A 14,908-nucleotide genomic window follows, 5' to 3' on the forward strand; every position below is an offset into this window, starting at 1 on the left:
CGAACCCGTGACCCTTAGATTGCGAGTCGAGCGCCCTAACCACCTGGCCATGCCGGGCCCGTGTTCAAAGGATGGATGGACTTGTTTTCAAATAATTTTTTGAGCGGTTCACAACACAGAGAAATGAACTCATACCAAAAATTATGTATAGGATCATTACACCCGTTTAACGAATTTAATCAATTTTACAACTTTGACAGAGGAAATAAAATACTGCATTCAACAGTAGTTAAGAATTCTTAACATACTGAGGAAATGGATTATCCTTGTTAGCCTCTTTGACCTTTATTTTTACTATTATTACCTGTGTAGTTTGAGGATATTAAATCTAAGAAAAGATTGAGGGTAAAATATTCTACGACAATAAGATACATCTGGAATTTTAATACATAATTTATTAAGAAAATGTTATATAATTTCTAGGAAGAAAATACTTCTGTAGTTTTTTGAAAGTCTGTTTTTCAATTTCAGTTACAAATCGTACAGTGGTCTTTGTATAACTGAAATGATTTCCATATATAGTAAAACAAATTGCTATTTTTTGTGTCTAATTGATTAACTTCATAATAAAAATTAGATATCACACTAAAAATGGTTAAATACCTTTTCATCATGGCCAATAGGAACAAAGTAATATTTTAAAAGTTTCATACTTTTAAAGATATAATCTAAAAAGTTTATCAGTTTGTTTAGTTTTTAAACTATTTATATCTTTTAGTCTATGCTTTTCTTAAATATCTCTCACAAGAAAATCACAATATAACTTTTTTCAACCTTTGACTATTTTTTATTTTCAAAGAGGTGGGTTATCTTTTGCAAATGGAACAGATAAACTTATATAAATATAGTTGCTAAAACAGAAGATTAATACAGTTTTGTCAGTTTCCTCATCGGTACACATTCACATTCAAAGGTGAAGTTTTAGCAATTTTTGAACTGATAGATTAGAGGGAATGTAGGGAGTCAATACTACTAACCGCCAACTCGTGGGTTACGCTAATTGACTAGTAGGATTTGACCGTCACTCTTATAACATACGTATGGCTCCAAGCTACGAAGCAATTTTTATTTTCATATTTTCCCCAACGGGTTGCGAACCATGCTATTTGGAACTACAGACCTGCACACTAACCATTAGGCCGCGCTCAGCCGTTGTAAATAATGTAACAAGATTAAACAAAAAAACAACGTAGTATATATTTTGTCCGTCTAATGTTCTGGACAACTGTTGATTTGTTTTACAAGTTGATACGAGGTGGTATTATCAGGTACATTGATTTACGTTAGAGTAATTGTGAAGGATCCATAGAAAAACAGGTGTTCGACAGAAAATCAAAAGGGTTATCCGAAAATTATGTGACGTATTACCAACTTAAACCACGAAAAACAGTAACAGCTACAAACTTGCGGTTTGTAGTGAATGAAGGGCACATGTATGTATTCGTTTATTAATGAGCGTTCTGTCACTAAATACGTCATTAAAACAAACGTGGCGACAGAGAAGAATACTTGCGAACTGTGGTTAGTAGAAAGGAAATCGATTGCTCTAGTGCGAAGATAATAACGTATAGAAAATATTCACCTGTTAAGAATTCTGTCAAGAAGTATAACCGAACAGTTTAAAGTTATAGAGCCGAGATGGGACGATTTTCTGACTAGTACGGTCGTCATACATCACTCCATTGTCCATTTCCTCTGGGATCTTATGAAGAACATCGTCTATAGGACAAATGTGGCTGATCTGGGAATACTATATGAACGAATCTCCTATACAATGGCTACTATGACGCACGACACCCTGGCCAATATGCGGATGTAAATTGAATATCGACTCGATATCTTGAGGTTCACAAACGGAGAGCATGAAAAGGTGTATTGACAACAAATGGTGTGTCGCAAAACGACTGCATACATGTGTCCTTCATCCATCACAAACCATAAGTTAATAGTGTTACTGCTTTTTCGTGATTTAAGTTTGTAATATATCATGTAGTTATATAAAACCCTGCATTAGGAGAAAATATCTAAATTCTCCAACCTCGACTGAGTTCAATGAAAAGAAAGTAACTTAATACAACTTAATAAACAAACAACAATCAAAGTTAAAACAAGAGTGCTTTTGGGTGCCTTTACTGGGGAACACTTAAGCAAAAAGTGTGTGTTGAATCTAAATTATCAGAGTTGTCATGCTTTACACTGAGAAAACTTGACATTCAATACAAAATACAACAGTGTCGCTTTTCTCGGGACGAAAGCACTACTTATTGTGACTGATGCCATTATCATTACAGAATAAGTGATTTAACTTTGAGGTATCATCTGACTTGTCAGTGAAACATGTCACTGTCTGTTCTTCTGTATAGTATGAACCACTTTACAGGATTTAATTCCCACGAGAAAGTGTACATGACACCCTTGTTGAATGACCCAGTTTAGTATGTAATTAGGACAAGAGGTACTTGGTGGCTCCCTTGACAAAAATCCTGTATATAACTTTAAAAAAGTGTAATAAATAAGAGAGTAAGAAACAATTAGTATGCCTTCACAACTCTACAACACCTAGAAAATTTTAAAAAATCTATATCTTGAAATTGTTTAGATATAATCATTTATAATGATAGTGTTTGAAAGTCTGTTAAAGTACATTTTATGAAGTTATATTTAGGGGAGCCACCGCTTACACCTATAAGGATCAAAACTGTGTCCTATACAAAAAATTCCACAGTGTCTTGATAATTATGGCGTTTTTTTACTATCATTTATACAGTTGCAAAAATTTAATGCATATAGCATGGCTGAAATCAAAAGTTTACATAATTTTCACTCATCTCTAATACACATTGATGTGGTATTCTCATACAGGTTTTTATATGTTTTAATATCGTGACAAAGGTTTAATCCCAAAACACAGCTCGAAATGTTATATATATAAATAAACATTAAATAGATATATAAGTATAATCATTAGGGAACTAGTACAGTACAATACTATTTTGATGAAGAAACTAAAACGTCATTAATTTACTTAATTTTTAAACTATGTTTTTGTTTCTTTAGTGCATTTCTGTATTGATCCATCTATGAGTTTATAGATGCTCTATGGTTCAGGCATGATTACACTCAGAAATATATCATAGTTATCGATCTTGCACTGAAAGTTCTGTTTAAAGTGATTTGATAAAAACTATTAAAATCAGAAATTCCTTAGAACCTGAGCACTCTTAAATTCAACGTGGTCAAGTTTAAGGTCTAACTAAATCATCTTGTGTGTGAGAGTTACTTTTAAAATGCATACAAACATGTATTACTCCAGTGAGTAAGAAGCATATCTTTGATATAGTTTCTGCGCTTGCGAAGCACACTTCTAATTACATAACGAACAACGCTTTACGGTATATTATGACATATTCGTGCATTGTAACACCAAGTTCTCAGACATCGTGCAGTAAGTTAAGGTATTGCGCACACGGCATAGAGAAGGTCCCAGAGGTGCTCTATAGGATTTAGATCAGGAATGTTTGCTAGTGAGTTCGCGTATTTATAGTTTCTTGTGTAAAATATCTGGAAATAGGGTGCTGTGTATTATCCCGCATTAGGACAAGGTCAGGACTGATTACTCCCACGTACAACTGGATCCAATATCACACCAGTATATCCTCGAGCAGTAAATCTACCCCCAGAAGCACAATAAAATCATTACGTTCGTTCATACTAGTTCCTACACACATCACAATTGAAGGGGTGCTGAAATTGTTATGATCATGCATCGAACATAATGGTACATTTCTGGTTATCCGTAGGAAGGGAGGACACTATCCATCATATCAGTTTGTAGTTTTTCAAAAATCTAAAATTAGAGAAATTTGGCACATTACTAATCAAAGAAACAATGTTTTAACAAATATAAATCACACCCGCCAACTTCAAACAATTAAAACTATTTTATATGTTCGATTCTCGTTATTTACCCTTAACAATTTCTTTGCTTTTTGTTTTCCTATTGTATAACCATATGTATTAAATTCTATTATATATTTAAGTTTTGAGTTATCATAAAGGTTGAAACTTCAATGTTTTCACAGAAAACCACTGAAAATTAAGTGCAAGCCGAAATATTCGAAATATATGTGTATTTTCACTATTGTCTTGATCTTGTTGAATTTACGATTCCCTAAGAATTAATCCAATCAGACCATATTTAAGTGGTGACAAAGACAACAATACCAGTTGGTATACATCAAGTTATTTTACAGGTTGTGGGTAAATATAATATATATTTAAGAATATTACACTATATTTTGCTTTCAAGTGAAAATGTCCATTACATTTACTACCTTTGTGCTGATTTGTAAGCGCGGCTCTTTTAGGGTGATAATTCTGAGGCATAACTACAGCGGGGGAGAATGATGAAATGATTTATCAAAATTTATTTCACCTTATGAATACGAAAAGCGAGAGATGTTTCACGTTATGAATTATTATAAATATACAAATTATAAAAACGCTCAATTTGTCAGTATCATGTATATTCAATATCGAAATCTTCATTAAAGATAAGTTTCATAATTATTTGTCAACATTTCAAACGAACTTGTTAAGAATATATACTATATTACACTTCCTGTCTTTATTCACAAAGTCAGAGTATATAATTATACTTGTCAAACGTTTTAATTACCACTTTAATATCAACGTTTCAGAAGTTTGAGACCCCGTCTGTATGCATCAATATATATTTTCTACCTACTGCATTTGCGATAGCAAGATAGATATATTTTAATAACTTCGGATTTTTTTTATCTATGGATTATTAGCTCATAGAGTGTTGAGTAAGTTATATTAAAACGATTTTGATTACGTAAATCAGCAAGCCACGTGATAACCATAGCAGCTAAAGTTAGGGTGAATTGATATGTACCAGAACTACATTTCGCCATTGCTTGATGAGATGTAGGTAGTTTGATGCCACAGAAAATTGATTACTTTTGGAAAGGGTATGTACAGCCATTTTTTACCCAAAATATTCATACACTCTGGACATACACATGTATTCATTTAGGGATGTAGAATATCTAAGACGGGATATCCCTTGTTGTACTTAATGGTATTGGAAAAACATAAGAACATAAATCAAGTTGAGGTACCAAGACCATCCAGAAAGAGACCTACAATATGTCGTGCCCCAGTCGTGGTAAGCAAGTGTGAGGTCTTGTAACAAGTGAAAATCCACGAGCAAACACAAGAATCAATGTTAAAAGCCCATCACATGACCCAAACAACAGTATTCAATCTAACCAAACAAGATCTCAGTCTGGACAAGTGACAGAAATGATGTGTACACAAGCTGCTTCTATGACATGTCCGTTGAATCGTCGCATCTCGCAAGCCTCTGGAGAATAAAATTGGTGTTGAACTATTCCATATACTAAAAGTGCGAATCGTGATCAGTGGTATCCGTCTCGAACCTAAGACTGCTTGATCTGCTGCCCAGGATCCTAACCACTAGGATACACAAGACAGGACGCATGCTCAACTATATTCTTCTTACAGCGTGGTTTGTAAGCTGTTGTGATGAGACCTTTAAAACAGTTTAAATTATTGTTTCAGTTTCAATATGAAGTTAAATTTAATGTTTGCGATTTCGTATCTTTAAAATTGCTCAACATGATCTAAAGCTTAGATTTTGTATTTGCTGTACGCATAAAATTGTTTACTTAAAATGTTATTAATGATAGTAAACAATAATAGATGCTTGCTTAAGCGCTTATCGCTTCTACATAAGAATTGGGATTCTGAATAGCAACTGTCATATTGAAACAGCCCATTATATACTTTTAACAGAGTTTCAATGTTAGCACATATTACTTTAAATTATGATAGAACGAATGATTGAAATCATTTGAAAACTAGAACTTAACATTTAAGATCATTCACGGAAGTACTAAATACGAATATTTTATGAGGGTGTTTTTTGACGTTCACATAGAGTAATAGTTAACCTTTAGAGTATTATGAAATAAAATAAAACGAAACAAAATAAATCAAATAAAAAGGCCTCGTTGCTGTTTTATTGAAACAAAATAACTTAAAAACATATACTTCATATTTGTAGCCCAGTAGTACTATTATGGGTTATGTTATAATGTAAACATTATTGTCTTCTGTATATCGACTCTTTTAGATCATTTTATAATGACGACAAATTATATGTGAATAGGGTATTATGGCATTTCATTTTGTACATTTGGTAATGTTCTTTCTGTGGAATGGTAATTCACTTTGGAGACACTATTTTTTGTCATTTAGCTGATACGACGGTAGTAACTTTCTTGCTTCGGGTTTCAGGCGTTTATAATTCAAAGTACACTCGCTTTTGTCCAGATACCAACAATAAACTTGAGTGGCCCATTCAAGTTGACCATGTACAAATTTCAATGTGTATTCTTGCTTTCTTCTCGTAAAATGAAAATTCGAGTTACTCATTAAGTGTACTAGATAATGTAGAAACCGCTTGAATAAAATTAAATGAACATGTGTCGGATGTGGTTAATACTTCTGCCTAGATAAAATGCCCCATTTAAAATAATATGAATACAACTTTGATAACTAACTGTATAGAAAAAGGCTTTTGGATGAAACTGGTAGAGATAAAGAAAAATTTCCTAAATTCTAAATAGTGCTTGTCTAACAAATGTGTTTTGTCTAAATAGTGTTTGTCTAACAAATGTGTTTTGCCTAAACAGTGCTTGTCTAACAAATGTGTTTTGTTCAAAATGCAGATAATGAGTTAGCTACCATATAAGCAATGGTAAAAATCACCATTACAGCTATATCGAAACTTGGGATGAAAAAAAAAAGAATTTCATGCACGTAAAATATTTATGGTAACACGTAGTACATAAATCACCCTGTAAATCAACACGTCATGCAGACTTTTTGTTTTTATTCTTCATTTCATAGACAGAGAATAAGATTTAAGGGGTTTGACAAATTAAACTTTCTGTTTATGTTAATCGCTTTGGAGTATAACTGGTAAAGCAGTAACTTGCTAAAATAAAAGGTGTCAGTTCCACATTTAATGTTTCATACTGTCTTGAATTATTCTATTTTTTTTTCTGGATTTCCTGTTTAGTTGAATAAAATCGTATAGAGACTAGTAAATAAATAATACACTAAAGATACAGAAAGTCCATGATGTAAGAATTTACATGCATTAAAGAAAAGGAATTGACTTATTATGTAGTATGTTGTGATTTACGTATTATGTCATGTAATTGATCGTTATCATTATTGGCACTACGTTACAATAAGGTAGCTAATATAGATACAATTGTATGTCATATATAGCATGTTCAGTAAGATACTTGTACTTCTTAGTTAAAATATAAGAGAAAATATAATTAAACTCATTAGTTAATCTTCTTTGTAAAATCAAGGCTTTCGCCTAAATATATGGCGACCTGATACAAGGTGATTTAATGATGTCTAGTTGAATATTCGTTTTTCAAACAATTATGATGACATTTAAGGTACAATCCAATATCGTTGAACCCATTAAACCGAAATTCAGACGTGTAAGTGAGAATTTAAGTCTTTTCCATCTAAATTAACTATAATAAAGCTTAGGATGTATAATTATTATTTTGATACAGAACAGTATCTTAAGTTTCCTACCCCTTTGTAAAAAAAAATTCTACTTTCTTTAGCTTCAGTTAGAGCACCGAATGTTGCTCAAGTAAACAACTTAACTCCTCCTCAAATCTAACTGCGAACGGGGCCAGAATAACTCTCACTGGTCAATAAACGTGTTTTATTTGAAGAAACAATGGCTGTCGTTTATTCTTGATCCAAGATAAAAAGCTGTCTTTTCTGTCGGCAAATAGGGTAATGATTTGGATTCACAAGCGTGGCGTGCAGGCTAGGCTCTCCGCTCTTATTCAAAACCGTATGTTTTACAAATTTCGCACTCACGTAGCAAACATTTACACTTGTTTTCTGTTTTTGACCGTGTTTTTAATAAAGATTGTTGAATTGTACGTTTTTGCATACAGACTTTTACTTTTAAACAAACTCATTTTGTGTTCAAAGAGTAGCAGATTCATATTCCATAACATAGCATTTCTCAAGTATTTTGTTTAGTGGGCCTATTCATTTACTGTACAGGAAATCCGTTTAATGGAAAATACCCAAAAGTGAAATGGGGCGAGAAATTTTTATTATGTGACTGCAGATACTATTGTTTCTTAGGGAATTTTTTTTTCTATTTTAGAGGATATTTAGCTGGTCTTTTGCATATTCTAGTGAGCTTGCTGATGCTCTGAATCAATGGATATGGCAGAAGGCATATGTTCTACAAAAAAAGATAGAAGTGTAACCCACAGAAATGGTAGTCACGTCCAGAAGACGTCCTCTCCTGAACATCAGACAGCATAGGTTCCCGATGGCCAACACCCAGAAGCTGATAGCCTAGAAAGCCTCAGAAAAGTCTAAAGCGTGGTGCCTTTGATAGATAACATCTATCAGCAGAAGATGTTTGGTCAACAAGCAAGACAACAGGCACTCGAGGGTGAGGAGGTTATTGGTGGAGCAGTATGGAACTTCTCCTTCAAAGGAGACATACTGCCAAGCATACATCCAGAAACGAACATCCACCAACAGGAGCTGTTTTTGCAGACCTAGGTAATTGATATGTGCAAGTTGTTATTGATTATTTCACTAAATGGACCGAGGCTTATCATTGGTTGATACTTTAGCACAGACCATATGTATACAGAGCAATGGATAGACAATTTGGTGTACCTAAAGAGGTTCACACTGATCAGAGAACTAATTTCAATAATCAGTTATTCTTCGAGTTTGGCACAGCGTTGAGTGTGATGAAGACATGCATCTCACCTTATCACCCCCATTTAGATGGTTTGGTAGAGTGAGCGATACAAACTATAAACTGTATGTCTACAAAATTTGTTAATCCAGTTAAACCAAGTAGGACTTACCGTATGTCAATGTGGTGTATCATACAACAGAACAGAGATTGTTTGGATGGTCACCAAACATCTTCATGTTTGGGTGAGATATTATGCTACCTGTAGATGTTATGTACGATCCACTGCTTATCACAGAGGTGTTTACAGTTTCCACAACAATATATGTAATGGCTGAGCTCTGAACAGGACAATGTACACGAATGTGTGTGCCAGGAACTAGGAAAAGTGATCTATGACAGAAGAGATCCTATAACAAAACAGTCATAAAATGGCCCTATCAACATGAAGACTATGTATGACTTTGGTATGTGCCAGCTGCATGGAAGAATATAATTGTTGTTGAAATGTCCATGCCGAGTAATCTGACAAGTTGGTTCACTGAATATGAGATCCGGCATTTTCATGGTGTGTGCATGTACATAGCGCACATTGACAAGATACAGCCTCGTATTACAGATGAACTTCTTGCAATGTAGTTTAATTCATCATATAATGTATGCACGACACTGTGTGAGTTCCACTTCATTATTGGCATTTAGGATGATCATTTACTTGAGAAATTGAGAACTGAAAGGGATTTGAAATTCTCGATTTCTGAATATCTGGGAGTTTTTATTCGAAAACATGAATGAACGGTGAAAGGTGCTAGTACATTTAAGGCATAGAACATCAACATTTTGTAAAATTGGAAACATTTGCTAGGAGTTTAACTGTTAAGCTGAAAGGGCATTGTGACACTTGCTTTCTGAGCTTTCCAGTAATTTTCGAAAGCAAAGCAGTTGTCCGATATTTTGTGAAGATTGGTCATTCTTAGAATAGTAGCAATGGTCTCCAGAAGAGACTGTGAGGTGCATCAGAAATTCTCACTGGTACAATGACCGCATTGTGATTTTTAGCAGCACATAAAGTAGATTGGGTGTCTATGAAATATGTTTTATTTCATTGGATCTGCTTGTATATACCATTTTGGGATGCCAGCTGAAGCATGTGGATAAATTTACATCAGGCAATACAATATTCTGATGTTGGCAGCCATCTTAGACAAATAAAAGCATATTTACTTTTGATAACTGTATTTAACCAAAGTTGGTTTGAGTGTATTGATACATAAGGTAGTGAAAGGATAAGTATTAATTGTCGTTACGATAATTTTAGCTGGAAAGTCTGAATTCGGCTAAGTTATGCCGGTAATTATTTATTTCATGTTATCCATGGGAGTCTGTTGAGACTCACCACTCACAGAGAGCAGCACGTTACCAACCCTAACTATTCAAATGTAGTTTCGGAAGTAGCTGAGTTGGTTACCCTAGTAAAGGCACACATCCTAAGGCAATCTGTCAAAAGCTACTAGTGTATGTGACGTGACGATGTGTAGAAGTTTGAGACATATATAGATGGAAATATACATTTGTATATATATATATGTATGAAATGTTGTACACGTATATGAAAGTTTTAACAAACTCATTCTTAAGTGTTATATAACACGAAATGAATCAATTACTAAGAATACAGCTAGTAGGAAACATTGGAATGAGAATATGAGAATTTGATCTGAATGTTAAGATCTCAAGATATAAAATTCACTGTGGTTATTGGCCTGTGAAGCATTGTTGCTTTTTTTCATTAATTCGAGTGTGAGACTGTCTGAGTTTTGACACTGAAATATTTGACAAGTAGTGAATTTTATGAAAAAAAGATAACAGTAATGGTTAGACATACGCCACACTTGCAGAAAAAAGAACAGTATGAAATCTTGTTTTAAAAGTGTTGTGGAAAGGTGAAATTAACTATAGAAATTAAACTTTACAAATGGTAGCACATAACATAATAAATGTAAACTAGATGTACCAAATGTTTTTATTTTATTACATTTTAATGTTGCTTACTAATTTAGGCTGAAATATTTCAAAAGTACACAGTTTTCTGAATATTTTCTTAACATTATTTCTATACAATGCATAGTCATAATGCATGAACGTATAGACTGTTTATGTAGGTTCAGGAGTGAGAAGTAATACATTACTGATGTGGCTTTGGAATTGATCTTTTTGTGTTAAACTTCTATCTGTAAGAAGTGGAGAATGAAGAGAGATGTTGGTAAAAATGAAGTTAGGTTAGTGCTTGTAAGGTGTCTAACCTATTTTGGATGCTAGTTATGGCCACGTAACTCTGCAGTCTTGCTCATTTTATTTCTTTCCCAATAAATCTGGTCTCTCATTTTTGTAACAGCCAGATGATAGCAGAGAGAAGATGACTGGGTTCCAGCATAGCTGTGAACCAACTTCATACCAATGACGACCTCTGAGAGTGCAGCTAAATTTATGCCAAGCACAAGACACGAAGATGCCTGTGTCGACCTAGTTGTTCATATGTAGTAGAAATCATGTTCTGCAGGCAGGCCAAACGCATGTACACATAAATCTATATGTACAGTGCTTCACTAATGTTGTAATTGTGACATTTTGCTCCTAAAGGAACTTTTACGGCAGAAAATAGTTGTCACCATGTTATCACAAATGTAACTCATACATTTGACTAGGCTTTCTGAACAGTCAGAGTTAATTTGACACCATATTTTCAATCCTGTTTTTTTTTAATTTATGATCAAATTCTTAACCCTTCTGAATACTCTTGTTTTTAATCAGTCAGCTGTGAGCAGAATTCTTTGACATTGTGTTGCTGAAGCCCAATTCACTGCAAAAATGGAAGGTATTAGTGAAAGTTTTCTCCATTCCAATTCCAACAATATGTTGAAATTTCCTGCCTTATCAACCATTCCAGGGATGAGCCTTGCTATTACCACAACAGATAGGCTATCCCTGAAATCTCCTGAACTTCGGAAGTCGCCATCCTCCACAGTAGTCCAGCAGGTCGAGATTAGGAGTAATTGTTTTAATGAATCCTCAATGTCCAGCATACCAACCATCCAGCCTGTGTACTATATACTAGATTCAATGCTTCTGGGGGGTAAAGTCCAAAAATAAATTTAAAGTGCAGTTGAAGCACTGGAAAAAAAGCTATGTGAAAACCTATGTGTGCACATTTCCAGTAGTACCGTCATTTCCTTCGAACTCTCGTCATCTCGATAATCCACCAAGAAGAAAGAAGACAGCTGTAGCCATGACAATCACCATGCTAGTAATTGAAAAATCAATCGTGACAGCAAACATTAATATCAGCATCACGCTGTGCACTTCATTGGCTGATCCTTCTACAGCTTCAAGACTGAGGACAGAGAAATGTAAGCTGCCCATTAGACTCCTGATCAAGATCAGAGAGTACCTCATGCTGAAGCAAACTGGTTATGGTTTTAAAGTGTCAATGTCAGAAACAGGCAGCCAGGTGAATGGATGCCTGGGTACTTTATTACAAAGAAGATCATTTCCTAAAGCATCAAAGACTGCCAATGCAACTGGAGGAAGAGATGTGTCATCTTTATGAGGATCTGGTGATGACTCTTGTGAGAGCTTGGAGGATCATCTACCAAACCAAAATTGTCCATCACAAATCAATCTGCATTAAAAGACTTTCTTAGTAAACATCTCCATCTAAAATGTATATATATATATATATATATATATTTATATATATATATTATGTATGACTTTTTATTTATTTACTTTGGTTGTTAATCTGTGTAGGGTATATCTGTATACCTTGTTTGTACATCTTGGCTAGGGTTATTTTATATATTCATGAAGTGTATGTATAAAGGATTCTATTTTCAGAAAGAATGCCTACATTCTGATGCAACTTGGGCTTACAGATATTTACATATGTTGTCAATTTGTATGAACAAGTTAATTAATAGTGTATATTTGTATAGTTTATCATTTATTTTATTTTGCACCATGTATATATATATATGTATATTTAATTACGTTTTGATTTCGTATAGAGGGCTGTTTTATGCTGCATATTTTTCTACATCTAGTTAACATTAGATTGCTTATTCTACTTTATGGTTTTAAATGGGTTTATTTATTTTATGTTTTAATCTTGCTCAGAGGTTTCTATTTGTTTTCTTATTTTACCTTGCATTTTCATTTTATGAAGGCTTATTTTCGGTTTTGTTATCAGCTGATGTTAAACGGGAATTCTGTATGTTTGTATTTAGTGTGTTAGATATCCTCTCCTAAGATGAGAGGATATATTTGTTTTATTAAGGATGTGTTAACGTGACGTTTGTTTTATTGTTTGTATTTTGCCATTAATTTATTTGTATTGTTGTGCAGCTATTTTTACTGGGGTGAGGACGAATGGTTTCGATTAAAGTTTGATTGGTTTTCTGTTTTAATTTATAATTGGAAATCACGGGGAGAGGATGAATGTGGTGAACCCTTAGTTAATATGCAGTTTTCGTGAAATTTATATTTTATTCAAACTCAGTTTAAATGCAAAACATTGTTCAAGTAAACATCTCAGCCTCTTACTCTAACTGTGTACGAAACCATAATTATCTAATTGGGGATTATATGTATTTTCTTATGGGAAAAGTGGTTGTTGCTTCATTCATGATCCAAGATAATAGTTGTCTTTTTTTTTGCTGGCGAATCGGTAATGGCCCAGAACATCCCCTACCTTATGCTCAAGCTAAGAGATATGGAGCCATGTGAGTGATGTTCGAGCCATGAACAGCCTTTGCCTTACGTTGTTCATTTGTGTATAAAAATCCAGCTTCTCCCCTGTTAAGAGTGCATTGTTTTTATTCAGACTTATGTTGATAGACGTAACTTTCAGTGTTGCTTCATTTAAAATTTGAGGATACGTTTTTAACATTTAGTTTTTTCTTTTTTCTCTCTCTTTCTTTTTCACTTACAAAGGAGCTCCCACTGAACTGATGAGTGTGAACTGCGAAAATTTCTTTAACTATCTCTCTTGCCAGATCCACACTCATAAAGCACACTTACAATTATTTTTTGTTGAGTGTTTGACTATGTTTTAAGATAAAGATTGCTGCATTGTGCATTTTTCTTAATGCTCTTTCTTGTAATAATAAAATTAAAAATGATAACGAAATGAATGGCATTTATATCTGTACTTTCCTCACCATGTAACAAGGTTTTAAAAACCTCTATAAGTACAATTAAAAGTTGAATTTTTATTTAGAAAATATATCAACTAAAAGATTCAACTGAATACGCGAAAATGGGTATTTGTGGAAAACTGAACTGATTTCTCTTCAAATGCCCTTTATATTTATCTATTTAGAATGATAACATTTAAGACGCTACTCAGACTTATTAGTTATAAAATCTGTAAAACAAGAAGTATTATTATTAAGTAGTGCAAGGAGAAGATTATTTGTTTCTGAGAGCCTATCAGAGAATATTTTTTATTATCTTAAAACCGTTTAGTATAACTACAGTTTTAAATAGCATAAGAAGGAGGAGCAAAGCATTTCACTTTTTTCACGCAAGATGGTGCTTCAAGATCACTTTGCTTGGAGAGTACTTGTAAATTGGTTTACGGTAAAACTAGCAAATTAAGCCGGTACGCATAAGTAAGTATTTGTACCTAACGAATAGTTAAAAAAACCAAAAACATTACAGCCAACTTAACGAAGGTTTGCTGGGTTTTTTGTTTGTGTTTTTCAATGGCTTTTTTGTTATTATTTGTTGTGGTTTATTAATTTCCACATCTTGAGGTTTCTTTTTGAATAAGTAAATATATGCTGTATGGGTTAAACATTAAGATCTTAAAATACATTTTAAAACTGAAGTATTAAAATTGTAAAATTTAACAGAAGACGATGAGATTTGGAAAGATGTGAAAGAAATAAAAAAGCTTTTATAACTAGAAATATAAAATTTATATATGTTTAGGAAATCATTATAAAATGAACTTTAAAGCTTCTTTAGTGTTTGTTTGTTTTGGAATTTCGCGCAAAGCTACACGAGGGCTATCTGCGCTAGCCG

At 33.4% G+C, this 14,908-nt stretch overlaps 1 protein-coding gene across 1 annotated transcript in view; it reads left to right on the forward strand.

Annotated features, from left to right (window-relative positions):
• Window positions 1–14,908, forward strand: part of LOC106470552 (fibropellin-3-like) — an 18,217-nt gene that overhangs the window by 1,034 nt on the left and 2,275 nt on the right. The window lies entirely within an intron of this gene.

The sequence above is a fragment of the Limulus polyphemus genome, unplaced genomic scaffold, assembly GCF_000517525.1.
Source record: "Limulus polyphemus unplaced genomic scaffold, Limulus_polyphemus-2.1.2 Scaffold4081, whole genome shotgun sequence".
Taxonomy (NCBI): domain Eukaryota; kingdom Metazoa; phylum Arthropoda; class Merostomata; order Xiphosura; family Limulidae; genus Limulus; species Limulus polyphemus.